The 8884-nt window shown below is 36.5% G+C and overlaps 1 protein-coding gene across 2 annotated transcripts in view; it reads right to left on the minus strand.

Annotated features, from left to right (window-relative positions):
* LOC105469055 (ATP binding cassette subfamily A member 8) overlaps positions 1 to 7688 on the minus strand; it is an 85102-nt gene extending 77414 nt beyond the window's left edge. For both annotated transcript variants that reach the window (XM_071083512.1, XM_011719623.3), the window contains exon 1: positions 7513 to 7688. The gene's annotated coding sequence lies outside the window, so the exon portion shown is untranslated. The remainder of the gene's footprint in view (positions 1 to 7512) is intronic.
* Between the last annotated feature and the right edge of the window lie 1196 nt (positions 7689 to 8884).

Genomic DNA, 8884 nt, shown 5'->3' on the forward strand with positions numbered 1-8884 from the left:
CTATGATAAGAAGTATTTCGAAATTCATCTTTTCCACATTCTCATCTATAATGATATTGATATTCTCTACAAGATTTCCTGAATTTTTCTTTCACTTACAATGCGTAAATTCTCAAGAGAATAGTGCTGCTTTCCTAATAATGAGAGAAAGTCAGATAATCTATAAAATTATAACTTTTGTTGGGTCTACCAAAGAGATCACAGGTAACTAGGTAAACTAAAGTCCAAAGGGTAAAAGCCTTCTCCAGGGATGAAAGAGACCCACGATTGGTTTCAGAAGTGGTAAAGTATTAGAGAAAAACATGGCTACTATAAAAGCAGGTAGGGAGAAAACAGCTGAAAATGTTAAATTTTTAATGGCTGAGTGTGGACGCTAGTCCTGGTACCCACAGCTTGCGTGTTTGTTTACAATTACTGGGACCCCAGCACTTACTTGTCAACTCTTTTTTTTATAGGTTTCACTTAGTATTTATTTAAAAAATCACAATAGCAAAGACTTGGAACCAACCTGAATCCCCATCAATCATAGACTGGATAAAGCAAACGTGGTACATATATACCAGGGAATACTATGCAGCCATAAAAAGGAATGAGATCATGTCCTTTGCAGGGACATGGATGAAACTGGAAGCCATCATCCTCAGCAGAATAACACAGGAACAGAAAACCAAACACCTCATGCTCTCACTCATAAGTGGGAGCTGAACAAGGAGAACACATGGATACAGGAAGGGGAACATTGCACACTGGGGCCTGTCAGGGGGTGAGGGGAAAGGGGAGGGAGAGCATTAGGACAAATACCTAATGCATGTGGGGCTTAAAACCTAGATGATGGGTTGATGGGTGCAGCAAACCACCATGGCACATGTATACCTGTGTAACAAACCTGCATGTTCAGCACATGTATCCCAGAACTTAAAGTATATATGCAAACAAGAAACCTGAGAGACCCCCAGTGGCTCCCAGGCCACAAAATACTCCCATGTCTCAGAATAGTTTTTCCAAAGGGCAAATCTAGAAGCCTTGGTGGAAGGACAGGAATCCCTGTCAGCCCCACAAAACAACCTGTTTTTGCATCGTGGGGAGGAGTTAAAGCAAAAATCAGCAGCTAATGGGAGGCAATCTGTAAAGCACCAATCACCCCTTCCCCCAATCCTTACTACTGTTCCAAGTCAACTTCTACTGCTGCTGAGTTATGGGCAGAAGCAAAAAGCCATTTTGTGGAGGGAGAGGAAGGAAACCACGTCGCTCTATGATAAGCCTTGCACCTAGTAAAAAGCAACAGCCTGCTACCACTGCAGGTGGGTTGGGAAACTTCCAGTCCCCATTCCCAAGCAAAGATAAGTTGCAGCCGAGATTTGCAACAAGGACCCAGCATGGCTACAAAGCAGAGACAGGCTCTCACCACAGGAGGGGAAAGGAAACTCTCACAGGTCCAGAACCTCTCAACAGATACAAGGTGGGAATCGGCTGGTATGTAGGGAGAAAAACATGTTGAGGAAGCCTCACCTCAAGGGCCAGATCTATAGTATCTAATACTGAAGTTGGAGCAAGAAATCTAGAGTTCCTCCTACCTATATCTCAAGCACTGCACTGAGCAAAAAACTATAGCAGTCTATGGATGGGGGAAGGGTAAGAGAATGGAGAGGGTCTCCTTTATGGCTTGGGTGCACAAGGCCTTTGAAAGTTGAGGGTGGAACAGGAACACACAGAAAACAACGTACAGCTTCCCAGAGCCAAATTATGCACAAACATAGAGTGTGTAGGGTATCTCATTATTTAAATTTGCATTGTCTTGTTTTTCATAGAATTTGAGCATCTTCTTATATGTTGAATGGTTATTTAGACTTCTGGAAATAGATTTTTGTACTCAGTTGATTTTTTTTTTTGGTCATACCTATTTGTAGGAGTTCATGATGTATTCTAGATATTGGTTTACTGCCAGTTATTAATTTTGTCAATCTCTCATTTTCTTTTATTGTATTCAAGTTTAAGTTTTGTTGTAGTCAAATTAAACAACCTTTTCCTTTGTGATTGTGTATTTGGTGTGTGTATGTCCTGTCTAGAAAGCACTTTCCTTTTCAGAAATCATAAATACACATTCCTTCATATTCTTCTAATAATCTCAAGTATTTTTCAAGAGTACATGAAAGATGTACTCTTTCATATGTCTGAGTTTATTTTGTGACCTGAGTCGTTGGTGACGAGTTTTTTCTTTCTGCAGTTCTCAAGCAAATTGTTCCAACATGAACTACTTTCTGGTTCCTTCTTTCTGTATTGATTTGTTATGCCTTCTCTCTCAAATAGCAGATATGTGTGTGTTTGTGTTTGTGTGTGTTTGTGTCTGCATATGTATATTATGTGTATATGCACTTTGAAGTATCCTATTTTTCAATTAATCTCTTTGTATATTTCTTGCACATAGTCTACTTACTAGTAGTTACTAGAACTTCATAATAAGCCTTCATAAATGCTAGAACAGGTTCTTCATCTTATTTTTCTTTTCAAAATTGTCTTGACTCTTCTGGGAGCTTACTATATGTGACAGAAACTGTTAGCTTTTTACAAAAATTTGTTTGTTTATTTATTTATTTATTTATTTATTTATTTGAGATGAAGTCTCAATGTGTGGCCCAGGCTAGAGTGCAGTGGCACCATCTTGGCTCACTGCAACCTCTGCCTCCTAGGTTCAAGCGATTCTCCTGCCTCAGCCTCCTGAGTAGCAGGGATTACAGGTGCCTGCCACCATAAAATTCAACATCCCTTCATGTTAAAAACTCTCAATAAACTCGGCATTGATGGAACATATCTCAAAATAACAAGAACTTTTTACTACAAAGCCATAACCAATATCATACTGAATGGGTAAAAGCTGGAAGCATTCGCTTTGAAAACTGGCACAAGACAAGGATGCCCTCTCTCACCACTCCTATTCAACATAGTATTGGAAGTTCTGGCCAGTGCAATCAGGCAAGAGAAAGAAATAAAGGGTATTCGAATAGGAAGAGAGGAAATCAAATTGTCACTCTTTGCTGATGACATGATTTTATATTTAGAAAACCCCATCATCTCAGCCCCAAAACTCCTTAAGCTGGTAAACAACTTCAGCAAAGTCTCAGGATACAAAATCAATGTGCAAAAATCACAAGCATTCCTATGTCCAACAATAGACAAGCAAAGAGCCAAATCATGAATGAACTCCCATTCACAGCTGCTACAAAGAGAGTAAAATACTTAGGAATACAACCTACAAGGGACATGAAGGACCTCTTCAAGGAGAACTACAAACCACTGCTCAAGGAAATAAGAAAGGACACAAACAAGTGGAAAAACATTCCGTGCTCATGGATAGGAAGAATCAATATCATGAAAATGACCATATTGCCCAAAGTAATTTATAAATTCAATGCTATTCCCATCAGGCTACCACTGACTTTCTTTGCAGGATAGAAAACAACTACTTTAAATTTTATATGGAACCAGAAAAGAGCCCACGTAGCCAAAACCATCCTAAGCAAAAGGAACAAAGCTGGAGGCATCGTGCCACCTGGCTTCAAACTATATTTAGATTTATTAGCATGAATTTAAAATATCTATAACTAAAAATACTTTTGAAAACCTATTACATATGGATGTATTTTTTTCTTCTATTTTTAAACTTCTTTTTATTTTTGTTCATTAGTCTTGCTAGAATTTTGAATTTATTAATGGCCTTTTAAACAAAACAGAAGTGTTACTGTTTCATCATTTTGATTATTTAGTTTGTTTTCTAATTTTTAAATTTATCTTCTTACTTTTTATGATTTTATGTATACTCTTTTTGGGGTTTGTTTTGCTGCTTTTTCCTTTGGCTTCTTGGCTGAAATAGTGAACTAATGTTAGCAGAGTGGCTGAGAAAATGGATTCTGGAGTTCGGTGATTGATTGCATCAGTGACCCAGTTATCCACCTGTGCCTGTGTCCACCCTTTGTCTGGTAATTTTGGAGTTTTTATCATCAAGGCAGGCCGGTACTTGGGCCAAGAGAAGAGGGGAGGTGTGATGACGCACAAGTTCTGAACCTCAGCCTCCTGAGACCTTGAGTGTATCTGTTTGCTTTTTTGTGTTTCTTCCATTGCTGTGAGAGCAGACCTGGCCTAGCCTACTGCAGAATGAAACCACGCTGAGTCCTCTTAGTCATCCAGTTGAGAGTGCTAGCCAGTCCCCTCCCAGAGATACGATCAAGCCTGTCCAAGATCAGCAGTCTCTTAGCAGCCACTGCACACACCGCAGCTACAAATGCTTATTGCTGCTTGTTATTGTTTGGGTTTGTTTCCTTTTTGCTGTGTAACATAAATGTGACAATAAACAATACATATGTTACTTAGGATTGCCTCTTTAGCATCCACTATATTGAAGTTTGTTTGTTTTTAGTGACTTTTTGTTTTTGATTTCTAACAATTATATTGTGATCAGAGAAATGACTTCTCAGTAAGATACTGCTTCTTTAAAATCCCTTAAGACTTCCTTGGTGGTGCAGCATATTTTAATATTTGAAAGTGTTCCACGTGCACCTAACCTGTAACTTACTGTTTAGGTGAAGTGTTTTGTACATATCTATTCAATCTTTTTCATTGTGTTCTTCAGATCTTCAGCATCCTTTCTAATGTTATATTTACTAGATCAATCATTTCATAACAGAGTTCAATTAAAAATTTCCACTCTAATAATAGGTTTGGCAATTTGTTATTATATCTCTGTTAGTTTTCAGCATGTGCATTTAAAGGCTAGGTGGCTAGGTGCATAAAACATTGCTTTTTTATGTTTCAGTAGTAGGTTGCTTCTATTTCTGATAATAACGTGGAGACACTAGGTTTCTATAGGTTAATATTTGCCTAATGTATCTGTTTCTATCTCTTTGTTAACCTTTTGCACCTTTTTTAAAATATTTGGTTAATGTATAAAAAAACTCATCAATGCATTATGTTTAGAAATCTAAACTGATAGATAACTGTATTTTAAGAGATGCATTAAATCATGTATGAATTTTTGTCTTGGATGATCTCTCATTGTATCTTATTCTCACATTAAACCTACTTTTCCTTTGCTTCTAGTTTTGTCTACATCTTTACCTTCTATTGAATTGAAAATGTTTTCCTCCCCTTCTCCATTTCTTCTCCTGTCCCAGAGATATAAAAGGTGGTTATATGTCTTTTACGGTTACTCTTAAATACTTTTCTAAGGAACTATAACTTATTTTATGAAAACTCAAAAGTATTTATTATCTCTGTTCTCTTCTTACAAACAAATGCCTTCTAGATATTTTAACACTCTGCTGAATTCCAACCTAGTCATCCTGGTTATTATTGTGTAGAAATGTGATTCAATTTTCAATTTAAAGGACATACAAAGTAGATTCATTTTTTACCATCAAATGACAATTAAATTTGCCAATGAATTATGCATTTCTGTAGAGAGGCTGTGATATATCTGGGCTTGTGCACGAGGTGGAATGTAGAAATTCCTCCTGTACAGGGGTTGGATTGGCTGCAGCTGCTTTAAGAACCCAGAAACTTTTGTCCTCTCCATAGGCTAGCTCACTGTGAAAATATCCCATGGATTTTACCTAAAATTGCCTACAGAGAGCAGCATTATACTTCTATAGATAATTGCATCAGTAGCCAGAGAGGAGAAGTACAGCAGTAGACTACCCTCTACCCTCCTGGTAGGAGTAGCACATCACAGTCTCAGCATGTTCAGTCTTGAGCAAAAAACATGATTTGAGTGTTTGTGAGTAGATCTGTATATGGGGGGTGATTTTATAGGGGAATTTATGTACACATTTTATTGCAGCAGGCACATAAAATACTTCCCAGAAAAAGATTCAGTGCATAATAAGAACACCACATCTTTCCATAACTTCACTCAACCACTGCTACACAAATACAATTTGCTAAGCCACTTCTGAAAACTGTAGCACTTGAGTACTCTCAAATGGTCTTTGCTGTGGGAGAAAACAGGGTACCTAAGCTGAATTATAGAAAGTAAAGAGATTCTGGGAGGTACCATCATCAGTTTTCTGGGAAGCATGTGAAGGACATGACTTGGAAGAATGGGTACAGACTTTTGAGCGCAAAGCCAGCAGCTCCACCCTGAAGACCATCATTTGGCTCATAAGTCCTGACTCCCGAAGCAAGTGATCCTCCTCCATATGCATGCCATGTTGGCCATGCGGTCTCTATGAACTCCTCCATAGTGATGAGAAGTGAATGAGCCCCAACTGAAGCCATTATCCCATTTATGGGACAGGATCACACCAACAGGGTGGTGCTACTTCGTAGAGCCAAAGCTCAAGTAAGGTGTCCAGGGGTCAGTTGCAACAGAAGGCACATTAGTCATGGCAGTCTCAGAGAACACTGCTAGAAGAAGAACCTACACATGGCCATGTAATGAGGCTGAAGGGGAAGCCTAAGTAGAAGCAGACTAAGTTAAGAGGTCAGAAAGTCCATGGAAAGAGAAGAGGGAAGGACAGTTCCAAGAGTAAAGCAGCCTAGGTTAAGGTGCAGAAAATTCAGCATGGATACTTTTAGGAGAGCTGTGCTAAGACTGCACAGGAACATGAACTGGCCAAGAAGATGATCTCCTCACCATGGAATCAGCCACAGTCTTAGGTAGCATGCGAACTCCAGTCTGACTCCAATCCCTTATATCTTCCATTGTAAATTATTATTGCCTACTTTGTTTCTTTCCAATTTTTATATGTTTGGCAGTTTATATAAAGACTAGCAAAAATATGAATTCTTTATTATACATATGGCAAATAGTTTCAAATTGTAATGACTCATTTTTATCCTTTTATATTGTTGTAAAATTCAGGACAAAATATATTCACGATAGGAGCATGAAAATTCTTTTTACCAAAACAATGTACATTTTAAATAACATTGTGATAAAGAGAAGCTACATGTTTCACATGCTGATTCAACTCACTGCATCCAATGAGTAAAAGATCCTAGAAAGAATCTTATGTTTCTAAAATTCTTATAGTCCGAGTGAGAGATAGGAACAATACAAATATTTCTGTAAGTGCTCTTGGTAAACAGTCTCAAAATCAGAAGAACACTTATCCAAAAGGCTCTAAATTATTGTGCAATCAAGATAGATAACTTTAACTTCAAAAACAGCTCAGTCTTCCAACCCAATTCCTAAAACTGTAAGATGTTCACAAAATTTTTATAGCCAATTTAAACTTATTTCTACACTCAGTTATGTTTAAAACAACATAATGGTTGCACAATTTTTAAAAAACATTCTAACTCAATATTTTTATCTATCTAATATTAATTACCAGATATAAAATCTTCAAAATAGCCCAGTATTTTTCAAAATAATTTCTCCATAGATGATTTTCATTCAGTTTATAAAGCTTTATTTACAATTTTGTCATAAGAATAAGAAAAGACAAAGCCTCTGAAACAAACACACACACAAAAACAAAATACAAAACAAAACAGAAAAAAATACAATGAACTTACTTCTGGGAAAATTGAAGCAAGGAATCTAGAGGTATGTTTTATCCACTGATCTCCTTGTTTAGAAGAAAATTATTCATATTTTCTCCTTGTCTCTACCACGTATCTAGAATTTGCTTTGAATGTTTGACTTCTGTGAAAAGTTTCTGTGAAGACTGCTTTCAGAGTGGAGGTTATGATCTCAATTCTGTTGGCCCTGCCAAACATCGCATTCACGTGATCGTGCTTGGACTGTTTGTCTTCTCATTGATATTCGGCCAGTTCCTGCAGAGCAGTGGCATTTATACTGGGTTGCCTGGCTATATCATATTATAGGGAGCAATTTCTTTTTTATGTCCAAGATGGTTGTGGCTAATATCAAAATTTAAAGTGCTGTCTTTAAGCCACAAGAAAGTAAACAGCTTAATCAGAGAAAAGCTCTTCTCTTTACCCAGAGCTCTAGTCTGCTTAATTGACAGCTTTACCTAGATAATCAAAATTTTCATTCCTCTGTTTCCCAGCTTCATTTTCACTCAGTTCAGACTGTTTTCCAATTTATTTGACCCATAGATTAAGCAGAAATGTGCTTAATTTCCAAGTGTCTGAGGATTTTCTTATCTTTGCTTATTGATTTCTAGTTTAATTTAATTATACTCAGAAAAAAAATTTTGTATGTCAAATTTGTTAAGGCTTATTTTGATGACCCAGGATATGATCTATCTTAGCAAATATTCCACAGGCACTTGAAAAGTTATATTTTTTTTGGTATTGAGTGGAATATTATATAATATCTATTATATTTAGTTGATTGGTGATATTGTTCAGTTTTTTTCTATATTTTTCCTAATTTTCTGTCTCCTAGCTCTGTTGATTACTAAGAGAGGAATGTTGAAGATTTTAACAAAAATTAGGCACTTTTAAGTTTCTCCCTTTAAAACTATCGTGTTTTCCCTGATGTATTTTGCAACATTTGGAATTGTTATGTCTCCTTGGTGAATTGACCCTTTTATCATTATGTAATGTTAACCTTTATCTTTAGTAACTTTTGTGTTCTAAAGTCTACTTTGTTTGATATTAATAATATAGCCATTCTTACTTTCCTGTGATTATTGTTTTCATGGTATTTTGTTTTCATCCTTTTATTTTTATCTACACACACACACACACACACACACACACACACACACACACACAATATGCTTTCAGAGTGGCAGTTATGATCTCAATTCTGTTGGCCCTGCCAAACATCATATTCATATTATACGTGTGTGTGTGTGTGCGCGTGTGTGATATATATATATATATTTTTTTATATATATATATTTTATATATATATATATTTTATATATATATATATATTTTTTTTTTTTTTAAGATGACTGTCTTGCTATGTTGC

This window comes from Macaca nemestrina, chromosome 17, assembly GCF_043159975.1.
Source record: "Macaca nemestrina isolate mMacNem1 chromosome 17, mMacNem.hap1, whole genome shotgun sequence".
Taxonomy (NCBI): Eukaryota; Metazoa; Chordata; class Mammalia; order Primates; family Cercopithecidae; genus Macaca; species Macaca nemestrina.